The 13753-nt window shown below is 37.1% G+C and overlaps 1 protein-coding gene across 1 annotated transcript in view; it reads right to left on the reverse strand.

Moving 5' to 3' along the window:
* Positions 1-7632, reverse strand: part of Naa60 (N-alpha-acetyltransferase 60) — a 93779-nt gene extending 86147 nt beyond the window's left edge. The window contains exon 1 of the mRNA XM_090388451.1: positions 7526-7632. The gene's annotated coding sequence lies outside the window, so the exon portion shown is untranslated. The remainder of the gene's footprint in view (positions 1-7525) is intronic.
* Between the last annotated feature and the right edge of the window lie 6121 nt (positions 7633-13753).

Raw genomic sequence — 13753 nt, forward strand, 5'->3', positions numbered from 1 at the left:
CTGGTAACACAGAGGGGTGGCATTCCTACATGTAGTATGGGACCACACCACACCACAACCTCTGCTTGTGCTGGTTCACACCCAGATGGTTTCACCTCCAGTATACCAGGTGCCGTATTTCAGGACTTGCACAGGGTTACTAACAGTCCCGACGTCGTGACGGTACAAGCAGAGCATTTGGCTGTCAGACTGATTGGACTTCACCGAAATTAGGTCCACTTCACTTGAATGTCATCAAAATCAGTTCTATCAGCATTTTGGACTCTCAGGTAGCAAGTACAGCTTGGCACACCTAAGAGAATGTCTGTGACAACCTCAAGAAGCAAATATAATATATGTACTATATGCTTGCCTCTCCTATAGTACATTTGTACTATACTGAAATTATTTCTTTACATCTTACTGGAATTATTGTATCTAAATATGTAATTAATGCAATCCATTACCTATGTAATTAAATACAATACAATATAGAAAAAAGGCACAATATGGCCCTGGCAGTCCCTGTGCCATTAAACTTTCATTCCACCACCACCATCATTCGTCTTGCCACTGATTAACAAGCACATCCCAATCCAAGTATTTTGGATTTGCTTTAAAATCAACTTAATTTGAAATGTTAATACTGAAGAAGATAAGCAGTAACCTACACTAAAATTGATAGTGAAAACCTTGACAAATCAGATGTAAATGCAGAAAGAGACAGTCGGTGAGAACTTTTAATACTACAGATAAAGCCATTCTGCAGACTCCAGACACACAGAAAGATTCAAAGCTTCATTGCACAGAAGGCAAGAATTTTTGTGCAGTTTTTCTGGTAGTTACAAAAGTAATCAGTGCCCCTTTATGCACTTAGTAATTCTAACACAGCATATATAGTGGTTAGTCCAAAGAGGACTGGCAACAGGTCTTGTAGTCACTCCCCTTCTACTTTCCAGGCATGCCCCAAGCATCCAACAGAAATAATACAAGAAATGACTGTGATTAAACTATTAGTCTGCATATTCACCTTTCCCCCTCCAGCAGTTTTCCAGATCACCAGAAGAAAATATTTTTGCTTCTCTTCTCTTCAACTGAATCCCAACTCTATAAAAAGTCTCTTCTAGTAAACAAACATAGGTCATGCTGGGAAAAATTCTATGCCACAAGACTTGTGTAATCTTCACAGGGATCAACTGACCAATATGAATCTCATCGTATATTCTCTAATACCATGCCTTGGAAAATCCCAGACACCCAAATTCAGCCCTGACCTGCAGTGTTTCTCAACATTACCTAAAATAACTATGGAGTAAAGACTCCCTAGGCCTAATATACTACAATATCACCTTTTGTGCCCATAAAGATGACAACTGTTCTACTATTTCACTAACTTTTGACCCTAGAAAACATATTCTGGGCCTAGTCAACCTAACCTTATTGTACAATACACTTCCAGCTTGCATAACTGGTGATTCCACCATGCTGCCTAATGCATGGTGGAATCACCCTCTTTCACTGAGTACTTGATACATTCCTCATTTATTTATTTATTTATTTTATTTATTTATTTATTATTATTATTATTCCAGAACAACCTAAGCCTTACAGAGAAGGGATTTAATTCATTCAAAAGCAACAAATGTTTTCTTCAAGCACCCATCAAAACACCAAAAATCTGTTTTAATTTTCTCATTCTCATCAAAGACACAAAAGTATGTCCAGCTACACTCAACTCTACATACACAAAAGACAACATACAATACAAGCAATAAAGTGCTGATACAGAGGAAAATTGCCTTCAACAACCCTCCCACAAGCCAAGACATCTTTGCTGCTGAGCCATATACTTTTGTGCACCAGACCAAGGCACAATTTTTGTTCAAAGATCAAATTAAAACTACATCATTATACCTCAATATTACCACAATAATACTATGCGACATGTAAGTATTATTATTATTATTAGCCATAAGTTGCAATGAAGCTTGAGGCTTATGCTGCACCAGCCAAACAAAATTTTTGAGTTACACTGAGAGAGAGAGCAAGCGAGAGAGAGAGAGAGAGAGAGAGAGAGAGTCAGAGGTAGAAGGAAATCACCAAGAAAGAGAAGAATGATGATATCCAGCTCAGGGTGTGCCAAGCCCATACTCACCAGATGTAAGCCCCTGGGGGTTACAATAATAATACATTATTCTTAGTTACTACAAAAATATATATGCATAATGTTAAATTTAACCTGTAACCGGACACAGCAGCGATTTTCTGTTTCTTACACTAAAACTCACTTAATGGAATAAAAAGTTACCTTAAAAATTGGCAAGAAAAAATTTAAAAATTTAACTTTTTGGCACCACCTTATAATTTTAATCTTTCTTGAAAAGACTGAAATTATAAGGTGGCATCAAACCACACATGATCTTCAGTGATGTCCTGCTCTTTGTCTACTCAGATCACACTGCAACCTCGTAATACCTTTCAATGAAAGTGTTTTCTCTGATTATGCCATTTAAAATCCCCGAAATCTTTCTTAATTACTGTACTACAAAAAGTAAAAATGCCAAAAAACATGAATTTAAAAATTAGTGTATATTTCTCATGTCCAGTCAGTGACAATTATGGCAGCATTCCCAGTTGTTATGCTATCTGGCTTCATATCATGGAACAGTCTAACTTATACAACTGTTGAGGTACAGGTTTTTCAATTGATATTTTGCTCACTGTCAGTCAAAGATGATAATGGTGATAATATTCAAATAAAATAGGTTGAAAACATGTACAAAGCACTGCAGAGATGATCTTTGTTTTCAAATACATAATTAAAAATATTTGTTTTTAACATAAATAATGGATTTTCCACAGTTATGTTCAGAAAAGTTTGAAAATAAAAGTGGCATTCATAATGCAAATAAATAAACAATTATTTATATTTTTAAGGTTTATAAATGTGGTAACTCATTAAGAGACTGTATAATCTCATTAAGAGACTGCAAGCAGGGCCGGCCCGAACAGAAGTGGGGCCCGGTGCAAAGTTGACTTGCGAGGCCTTGATACAAATTTCGTACAACAAAATAATTTATTGCGTTTTGATATTTATTACGTCGCACAAATTGGTTTAGTAAGGATTACATGAAAATGATAAATAATTAAATTATTTTAATAAAATTAACATTTCAATCAGAAAAAAATCTTTAATAAATCAAATAAGAAAAATAATTGCTTCATATACTTATAAAATACAATTTGGTATGTGACTTAATCGAATAAGGTCACAATATGTGATTTTTGGTTTATTTTCTTACATGTTTTATAACAAATTTGTTGATAATATCATCATAATTTAGTTTTTTGGCTATTACGGATTTGATAGAATGGCTAAGGAGGTAAATCGTTCTTGACTAATGCTAGATCTCAAGTAATTTTTTATTATTTTCAATCTTGAGAAAGATCTTTCTCAAGATGCAACGGTAATTGGTTAATATAATTTTCAGAACAGTAACAAAATTTGGATACAATTCAAATAAATTATTTTTCAGTAAATACTGTAATACTGTATTGTGATCCTGGAAGGCAAAACTCAACAACAAATTTTGATTTCATTAAATAAATCAATGCAATCAATATCGTCTTGCAAGGTCGCATTTAAGTCTTTGCAACATTTAAGAAGATCGTTTTCAGTCAGTTTTTGAATATTATCCGAATTATATAAAAACCATATGATGTCTCATGTTCGTGATAAATTTCAAATCTTTTCTTAAAATAAATAATTGCACTATCGATTATGACTAGAAAATATTGAATTCTGAAATATTCTTCACCTGATGAAATAGGCTGATCGGTTCCTTCATAACAAAATTGCTTTGTTTTTCGTCCAGTTCTTTGATTCTTAAATTCAGATGTCACTTGTAATTCTTCAACTATTTCCTTTGCAGTTATTAAAGAAAATTTGAATCCCAATTCACGATACTGTTCAAAAAAATTTAAAAGGCCTTTTAAATGTGAATTTGCAATACTGATATCTATATTTGAATTTTGAAATATCTTGCTCACAATATTTACTTCATTCAGTATGTCATACCAAATGACCAAATTTAATAATAATTCAAATGAAGTAAGTTTATTTTCGATTGATTGAATTTCGTTTTCATGTCACTGGTATGTTCATAAAGGTATTTCAAAGCTAGAGAAAATTGTGGTACTTGGTATCTGACAGATTTCACACTTTCGGGGCGACATTCCCACCTCGTTTCTGACAGTGGCTCTGGAGTAAGATGTTTGACATGCTCTTTTAATATATCCCAGCGTATGTATCACAGAATTTGCAAAAATATTATATATGCTTTGTAAAGTCCCAAAAAATGAATTTGCAAGAGAAGATGATTTTGAAATGTCTCCAAGAACTAAATTCAAATTATGAATTCTGCAGGGCATATACTGTGCTTTGGAATTCTTTTGCAGGATAAGTGCTTGCACGCCTTTATATAAACCTCTCATATGAGTTCCGTTATCATACCCGTGTCCTCGACAGTTCCCTAAATATAATTCCTCCTTTTCTAATATGCTTTCAATTTTGGCTGATAACCCTTTTCCTGTTGAGTCTTTTATTGTTTCAAAACAAATAAATAGTTCTTGTATACTCACATCACTTTCAGAGTTATCTACATTAACATATCTTAAAATAACAGATAATTGTTCTTGATGGCTTACTCTTGATTGGAGTGCAATCTAATGAAATTGTGAAATACTTAGCTTTCTTAACTGTATTTATTATTTCCTTTCTAACTTTTTTAGCCAAAGCAGAAATCAGTTCATCTTGTATTCTATGAGATAAATAGGAACGCGATGCTGATTCTACGCACCAATCCAAATGTTGTTTCATGATTGGGTCAAATCTTGCAAGTAATTCTATGAGACCTAAGAAATTACCGTTGTGCGATTTATATAAAGCATTGCTACTGCCCCTGAACACCAAATTATGCTCTGATAAATATAAAATTGCAGCCACTATTTGTTCACAAACACGTTTTAAACGCTGTGTTTCGTTTTTAATTATTTTTTCATGTACTTTGTCAATAGTGTTTCCAAGTTTCAAATTCTTTTCAAGTTGTAACAATTGGTACATAGCTTGTAAATGATATTCTGATCTTTCATGACTTTGTAATCGCAACTTAAATGTATCCAATCGTTAAGTCCAGTTAAACACAGAGAAGTGGTATTTGAAGAGAATAATTTACATGCATAACACAATGTGGCATCTTTGTACTTTGAGTAGAGTAATCACCTCCGTTCTTGACGTTCCCCATTCGTTAATTTTCTTAAATAATAATTTTCAGAAAAACTTCTGTTATTTTTATCTTTCAGAAAATTGCATACGATAGCCATTCTAAATTTATCAGTTATAATTTCAGGCCAAGTACCAGGATCATTGACATTGACATTTTCGTCTTCGTCGCTTTGTTGATTCTCTTGAAGCTGCAGTCCTTGGAATAATTCATCTTGTTCTTTGTTGAATGCTGACAAAAAATCCTCCGTCTGTACGTTTCCCTCTGCTTCATGATTATCTTCCCATTCTACAGTTTTCTTATCATTGCTTTCCTCTTCATTAGGACGAGAGCTGGCTTTATGATGATCAGGATCGTTTTCGTGGATGTCACATGGCATAATTTCATTTCTGCGAGTTTGATCTTCCAGTAACTGTGAATTATGCGTTTCTTCAGTTTGTTGCACATTTTCGGTTTTTAAAAATTTTGCAAAGGGATTTCCTGTTTTTCTGTAATTTCTTCTCTCTTTCTTTTTTTCTTCAATTTATCAGAGCCACATATACTTTCTTCCTGCATCTCTGTCTCTACTAGTCGTGTTGCGAAATAGATACGAAAATGTTATTTATTTTCACACCTCGCAAATCGCAATAAAAACATACGATGTACTTCGTATTTGTGGGGAGTATTTATCCAATAATTTCAGATGAAACTCCAATAAATTATTATATAATTATTATTTTTATTTATAAGGAGAGATATTTTAAAAATATTTAAAAGAAAATATATTTTTCCGTGTTCTTTGGAGAATTCTTGCCAGGCTTTCAGATAATGTTAATAACATGATTACTGACATTTTATTTCTTATGTATATTAAAAATATGGACATTTTATGGCGATGTCGCTAGATTTTGCGACAGTATTAAAACAAAAAAAAAAAAAAAATGAAATACTTTTTATTTTGCAAAATCAGTCAGTGACGCAGGGCTTGTGCACTTGCACCATTAGCACCCCACTCGGGCCGGCTCTGACTGCAGGTGTGAGGAAAAGAAACCCACTGGAACAACCAGATATGTGTTAAAAAATATGAACAAAAAGTATACAGGAAAAGCAGTAAGCATTACACACAAAGATCATAGGGTTGACATACAATACTAGCAGTGGTAATTCAGATGTTTCTTCCTTTCTTCTACAAGTCTGTCCAAACTCTCTGTGAAATGTTGAGATGTTGACCATATTAACAGAGATGGTCTGTTTTCAGACGAGTGTGGCAAAGGGTGAGTTCCCTTGCAATGCCCTAATAACAATAGTAATGCTGGGTACTCCAAGTCAAAGAAGAGAATACAACAAGGCACAGTATGGTACTCAGAGTACATGTACAGGCAGGCTCTGGGTATTCAGGCATCTAGTTAAAGAAATCTTTAACTAGAAATCATAATGTTACATCTTTCCTCTCCTTTCAACCTGACTTTAATAGTTTAGATGTCTGTGTGATCCCACACCTTCCACGTATTAGGTAACTCCCAGTTTTCATGTTCTCACAAACTGCATTTTTCTGCATTAGCTATGTATACATCATGAGAATTTAGTGCTAGCCCAATCATGCCAATTGTTTGTATTTATTTTTTTACTTGTGTCAATAATGTCGGTTTTCTATTAGTGATATAATTTTCTAAATGTATGTTTCTTTATATTCTACTGTAAGCCATATCATATTTTTTTCTTTATATTCTACTGTAAGCCCCTATAGCTGTCTCATTGGTTGTCCCGGGGCAAGCTCGGAATTGTCAGTATATTTTTTACAATATAAATGGTACATCTCGACACAGCCACACTGGCCCCACTTTGTCCAGAATGCCTCTGGACAAACCTGCAACCACTGCCCTGTTTGTAGCTGTTGAAACTCCTCTCCTGACCAAGAATTAATAAACGGAATTTAATTTTAATATCACTTATATACATAAACGTTACGTTTACATCTGATCTGAACTATATGTTCGTACCACCTGAACTCTGTTATTAAAGTTCGGGACAAACGTCGCTGCCCAGCAATCAGAAATCAGATTACAGAATTTGACAACAAAAACGAAAAGAAATAAATTTTGTTTTTTTACATAATTTACTTTATACCCGTGACTCCGCGCAAACATTTATCAAAAAGAGGAAACTGACTTTGATCAGTCACAGCATAATGCCTAAAAATATTCCACATTCATTTAGTTACTGTATAGATGATTTATTTATACCAAAAGGCATCATTTCAGAAATATATATATATATATATTTACCTTTTTTTCAGCTATACATCTCAATAAGAAAATAATACATATATTAAATATAAACAGGAAAACACGCCAAAGTAGCAAACATAAATAATGTTCCTGATACACCTTCAACAAAAACAACGAACGCCATCTATACATTGATGATCGTGTGCTTATCAGTATACCGAATAAGAGATCGACCATTTAATAAATAAAATTAAATAAAACTGGTATAAGCAGTTCATACGGTGAATAAATGAGTCCTGCTCATAGCTAGGATGGGAATGGATGGGAAAGTCTGGGAACGCCGTTCCCGTTCGTCACACATTAGCATTAGCATTAGTAGAGGCATTTGATGCAAGAAAGCAAGCTTATGCAGCATCAGCCAAAAAAAAAAAAAAAAAAGTAACATAAATAAATAAAAATAACCACTTCCACTTCACCCCTCTGTTCGTTCGAAATACCTGTCCAGCTGAGCCTTAACTTATTTAGGCTATCAACTTCCACAACAAGGGATGGAAGTCTGTTCCACCCACCAACCACCCGCTGGCTAAAGGCAAATTTCCGCACATCTATCCTACATCTGTCTTTTCTCAATTTGAATTTATGCCCTCTCAGGTGATTTTCCTGAGCTAGAGGAAGAATCCCATCAGCATTGAGCATGCTCAAACCATTCAAGGCTTTGTACACCTCTATCAGATCACCCCGCTGGTGCCTAGTTTCCAGACACTGTAATTTGCAAAACTTAAGCCTTTCTTCGTAAGAGAACCCCTTTGTCCCATTCACCAATCTAGTTGCCCTTCTCTGTACTCGTTCCAGCAGCTCTACATCCTTCCTGAAATGAGGCCTCCAGGCCTGTATACAGTACTCTAGGTGTGGCCTGACCATTGCTTTATACAAGGGAATAATCACCTCCTTATCCCTGCTAGAAAAATTCCTATATATCATTGACAATACACCATGAGCTACTCTTGCAGCTCGTCTGCACTGCTCAGAGAACTTCATATCTGCCTGCACCACCACCCCCAGGTCCCTTTCATTCTCTACCACTGTCAGTGTAGTACCACAGAGTTGATACGTTGCTCTGGGGTTGCTGTTTCCCGTATGTAGTACTTTACATTTGTCAATGTTAAACTTCATTTGCCACCTCGAAGCCCATCTGCTCAACCTTTCCAAATCCTGTTGCAGCAGCATAGTGTCAGTAGTGTCCTTGACAACCCTGCCAACCTTCGTATCGTCTGCAAACTTGGACATTAAGCCTGATATACCATCATCAATATCATTTATAAATACAGAAAACAATAAAGGCCCCAATACCGAACCCTGAGGGACTCCACTAATAACATTAGTCCACGATGAGCAGTGTCCATTGATTACCACTCTCTGTCTTCTCCCCCTCAACCACCCCTTTATCCATAGCAGCAACTTGCCTCCAATGCCACACTGCTCCAATTTGTGCAGCAGTCTTCCATGTGCAACAGTATCAAAAGCCTTTCTAAGATCCAAGTATATAATATCAAAGTTATTCCCTGCATCCAGTTCTTTTGTGACTGCATCATAGTATCCAATCAAATTGGTCAGGCAAGACTTCCCCTTAACAAAACCATGCTGTGTCCTAGCTATAACTGAAGTCTTGTCTAGATGATCCTGCAGTGCTTCTTTCACCAGTGCCTCCATTAATTTTCCGGGAACAGAAGTTAAACTCACAGGTCTATAATTACTTGTGTCAGCCTTTGATCCCCCTTTGTGAATTGGGGTCACATTTGCACATCTCCAGTCAATGGGTACCTCCCCTGAGTCCAAGGAAGCTCTCATAATTATGGCTAAGGGTTTGCTTACCTCCTTTGCTGCCTCCTTTAATATAACTGGATAGATCCCATCCACCCCAGGTGCCTTTCTTGTGTTTATCTTCAACAATTTCTCCTCCACTTTGCTCTCAGTTATTACAAGATTCTCTAGCTTACTGCTAGAGTTGAATACACCTCTGGCATTCCCCTCGCTGAATAACTCCTCATGTGTGAATGTCGATGCAAAATATTCATTTAGTTTGTTAGCTACCCGAGCAGGGTCATCAACAGTTGACCCATCGATCTCAAGTGGACCAATCTGATTCATCCCCTTCCTTCTAGAGTTTACATAAGTAAAGAACTCTTTGCTGTTTTTCTTCGCATCCCTTGCCAAGGATCTCTCGTAATCTGCCTTCGCCTGCCTAACCTCCTTTGTAACTTGGTTACAGATCAACTTGTATCTATCATAGGCGTCCGTGTCACGTGTTAATTTGTATGTATCCCATGCATTTTTCTTCTCTGCCATATGCCTCATTAGTTCATCTGACAACCATTTAGGCCTAAACCTTGAACAATATTTCTTAGTTGGTATGTAAAGCCTAGTAGCTTCCACGATAAGTTCTTTGAATGCTTCCCATTTTGAATTTGCTGTTGGCAATATCATCAGTTGATCCCACTGTATAGACTTTAAATACTGTCTCAGTCCATTGTAGTCGCCTTTACGAAAGCAATACCCCTTCCCTTTACCCCTAATGGTAGTTACCTCTTTGAGTAACTCCCACTTCAGCACACATAATCGGTAATGTCAATGATTAATTAAAAATAAAATATTTTATTACTGAGCTTTCCGTTTCTAAAAAGTTTTCATTTCAACCCATGGTTTTTAGTTATTGTTATATCTTTGCATGACCAGGGTTCCGTCTAAAGATTGTTATATCTTTGCATGACCAGGGTTGTCTAAAGATGGAAGGATGGGGATGTAGGGGAGGAGGGTCGAAAGATTACCTCACTTAAAGTTAACTGCAATGTGGAGTATCGATAAATTTATTTATTGCCCACAATGACATCTGGTATTTTAAAGGTAGTTTTACATTTTAGTTGACAGAGGATGATACTGTCATCTATCCTCTTTGACTGCAGTCACCACATGGTTTGAACGTTCTTCATAGTAGCAGTAGTTATATATTAAATAAATAAAAATTCTAGGAAACGGAGCAGTGACTTTTCAAACTAACTCTATAAACTGTAGGTTTGTGAGCAAACGTACTGGGAACAGTTCTGTATTCTGTGCAGCTAGAATTGATTAACAACGTGCTGCAAGCAGGGGCGTTTCAAGGGTATGTTGCAACCGGGTATCAATCGAAATATGGCGCCCGGGAGCAAATAGAAATTTTCCGCCAACCCCCCCCCCCCTTACAATTTTCTTCATATGTATATGTAAGTTTAAGATTATCAGCCGCTCTTTGAACTTTGGCACGCGGGTACAGTGCACTCCTTTCAACCTCGGAACGGCTCGCCCCTGGCTGTAAGTTTCGCATCTACACGTAAATAGCAAAGGAACACTTCCAAAATAATTGTTTGGAAACTATTAAATCAATTCGAATCAATTAAAAACATTGGAGAAAAAAAACTGTCATTTCATTTCATGTCTCACAGTCCTAGAGGCATTTCGCATGATGGGTGCCTACTTGCTCGATTCTCGATCATTATCGTTATTTGTAAAATTTTTCATAGACCAAAGCTATCTTGAAGGGTAAGGTAGTTGTACAGCAGGAGTTTTATCATTCTTCTCTGTTATTACAAGTCTAAAGGGAAGAAGCGTTTATTCAGCATTCTGCCAACATTTGAATGAATACATCCAGACTTTCGTTAAGCTTTTTATGAGCTTTTGTGGAGATAAGTCCACGACTATGGTCAAGGTGATACCAGGGTATCATTAGCCTCCCTGATCACGTACCTAGCTTTCTTTAAAGTTTGATCTTTTTAGTCAACTCACTCACTGTTCTTAATGAATGAATTGTGTTTATCGTTGTCACTTATCCAATTGTGTGAGCGTGTCTGTCTGCTTGTGTTTAACACTAAAGCAACTAAGGCTATAAGGGTCAGTATAACGTGCGATTACACTTGCTCTCCCTATTTTTCTGGATGAAAAAAACTAATTCAAAGAGAAAAAACATGCAAACCACGCTTCAGACGGATTAACTCAGCCAGGTTGTGAAAAAAAAAAAAAAAAAAACACATAAAAATTCCTCGTATTATTGACGGGATTCGAAACCCCGTATTTTCCACCCGGAGTGGAGAGGATGGTGATCACCCCAACTAAGCTCTGAACTGTTCACAACGCCAGAGCTTTCATTTGATCATCCGGAAAACCCCAAAGACAGAATCAACTGGCCTCGTGGGAGCTAGTTATTGTCGGTGACTCTATTCGCGAGGGAAATGAAATATATTGTGCAAAAAGAATAGGTAGAACAGAACCAGGGTATGTCTGCCAGGAGAAAAAGTTGATGACTTGTAGAATAGATATCATCTTTTGGCCCTTAAAAGATATCATCTTTTAAGGGCTCAAAAGGTGATATTGTTGTACACGTTGTAACTAATGACATTAAGTCTAATAGTGCCAACCATGAGAACTTCCTTAACAAGTACAGGTCAATTTCGAAAAAAGTAGTGAGTCAGGATTAAATTTAAAAGTGTCTGAAATTCTGCACAGACACAATAGGAAGAAGCATATGATAAGAGCCTTGACAATCAATTCTGCTCTGGATAAATTATTAAAGGGTCACGGAGAACAAAATGTTTTTCATGAATATTTCATTGTGAACAGTGTCGGCGAATGGGGAATCTTTGATATAATAGGCATCCTCGTATTCAAACTTCGAGTATCCGATACAAATCGATCTACCACCTAACACAGGCGAACTTCATGCCAATTATCCATGCCTGCAAAAACTCGGGTTGCGATCACATCACTTAATTCCCGTTTTTTTCGCTTGTCAGTGGGATGTCATTTTTTTCTTATTAGGTTCATCCGGAAAGTTATTTCATCTACCCATATGTATCGTGTCTCTAAATTGCGTGTGTTCAGTGGTCGATTTGTTGGACGAAAAAATCCCAGAAACTGGAGTTTTTTCGTCCAGCAAATCGTGGTTGAGACCAACTAACTTAGCCACGAAGTAAAAAAAGCCCATTAAAGTTCGTCGCGTCATCAACGGGATTCGAACCCAGGGCCTTTTCCACCTGGAGTTGGGAGAACGGCGACGATACCACTGTGCTACACGCGCAGACTGATCATTGGGATAACCAATTATGATATTAGGGTCCCCTGTAAATGATTACATCTACTCATATATTTATTTTGTCTGTAAATTACGTATGTTCTCTAGTCGATTTCCCTGTTTGCTGGACGAAAAAAATCCAGATACTGGGTTTTTTTCGGAGGAACTTGCTATCTACACCTGAGACCGAATAACTCAGCCACGGAGTGAAAACAGATCATTAAAGTTCCTTGATTCATCGACGGGATACGAATCCGGGCCTTTTCCACTCGGTGTGGGGAGGACGGTGATGATATCACTGTGCTACCCACGCAGATAATGATCAGTGGGATAAAGTGTAAAGTATTTAGGGTCTAACGGCACCAGGGGTTTCTCCCAGCTCCGCATTGTATGCATTGTTTGTGAAACACAATACTCTGTGGAGGCCAGAGATTTAAAAAGTATATGGGTATTGTTCTGTAGTGTAATGCGTGGTGCGTTGTATCTTCTGACCATTTAGCCGTTGGGCCCCTAATGGAACCCACACTTTGCCACGAGGAGGCAAGTCGTGTACCCAGTAGATTATATTTCGTACTCTGCCAGGCCCTGCCTCATAGTTTCCAAAGATTTCAAGGGCCTATTGTTAAAGGATAAGCACTAGAGTTTGATTAAGAGGAAATGGTTTAATAAGAGTGAGCTTGAATTTTAACGCCAGTAATTTAGCTGTTAATTTAGAGGGCGTACGCTGTCGTTTTAGTTAGAGTGGGGGGGGGAGGAAGACTGAAGACCGGGAGAAGACAGATAGAAATATGGGGACTACAGAGAAGGCGACCCCAGAGAGATCAGTGGGATAAGGTGTAAGGTATATTGTTGTCATGTGGCACCAGGGGTTTCTCCCATCTCCGCGTTGCTTTCTTTGTGGGTGTACCAGTATGCTGGGAATGCCATAGGTTTAAAAGTGTGTGGGTATTGTACCTGTGTAATGTCGTGTACCTTGTTTATCTGGTCATTTAGCCGATGGACCTCTGATGGAGCCCATCGTTGCCCCACTTTCGCCCCGTGGAGTAGACCAGGAACCTCGTAATCTCAGGAAATTATGCTGCAAGACCAGGTCTTGCAGCATAATTTCCTGAGATTTTTGGCCGCTACGACATAAAAAAAAATACCTATGTACACATACACATATAAGAACATTGTCACATCTCCAG

The sequence above is a fragment of the Mastigoproctus giganteus genome, chromosome 14 (genome assembly GCF_048544385.1).
Source record: "Mastigoproctus giganteus isolate SK-2022 chromosome 14, ASM4854438v1, whole genome shotgun sequence".
Classification (NCBI taxonomy): domain Eukaryota; kingdom Metazoa; phylum Arthropoda; class Arachnida; order Uropygi; family Thelyphonidae; genus Mastigoproctus; species Mastigoproctus giganteus.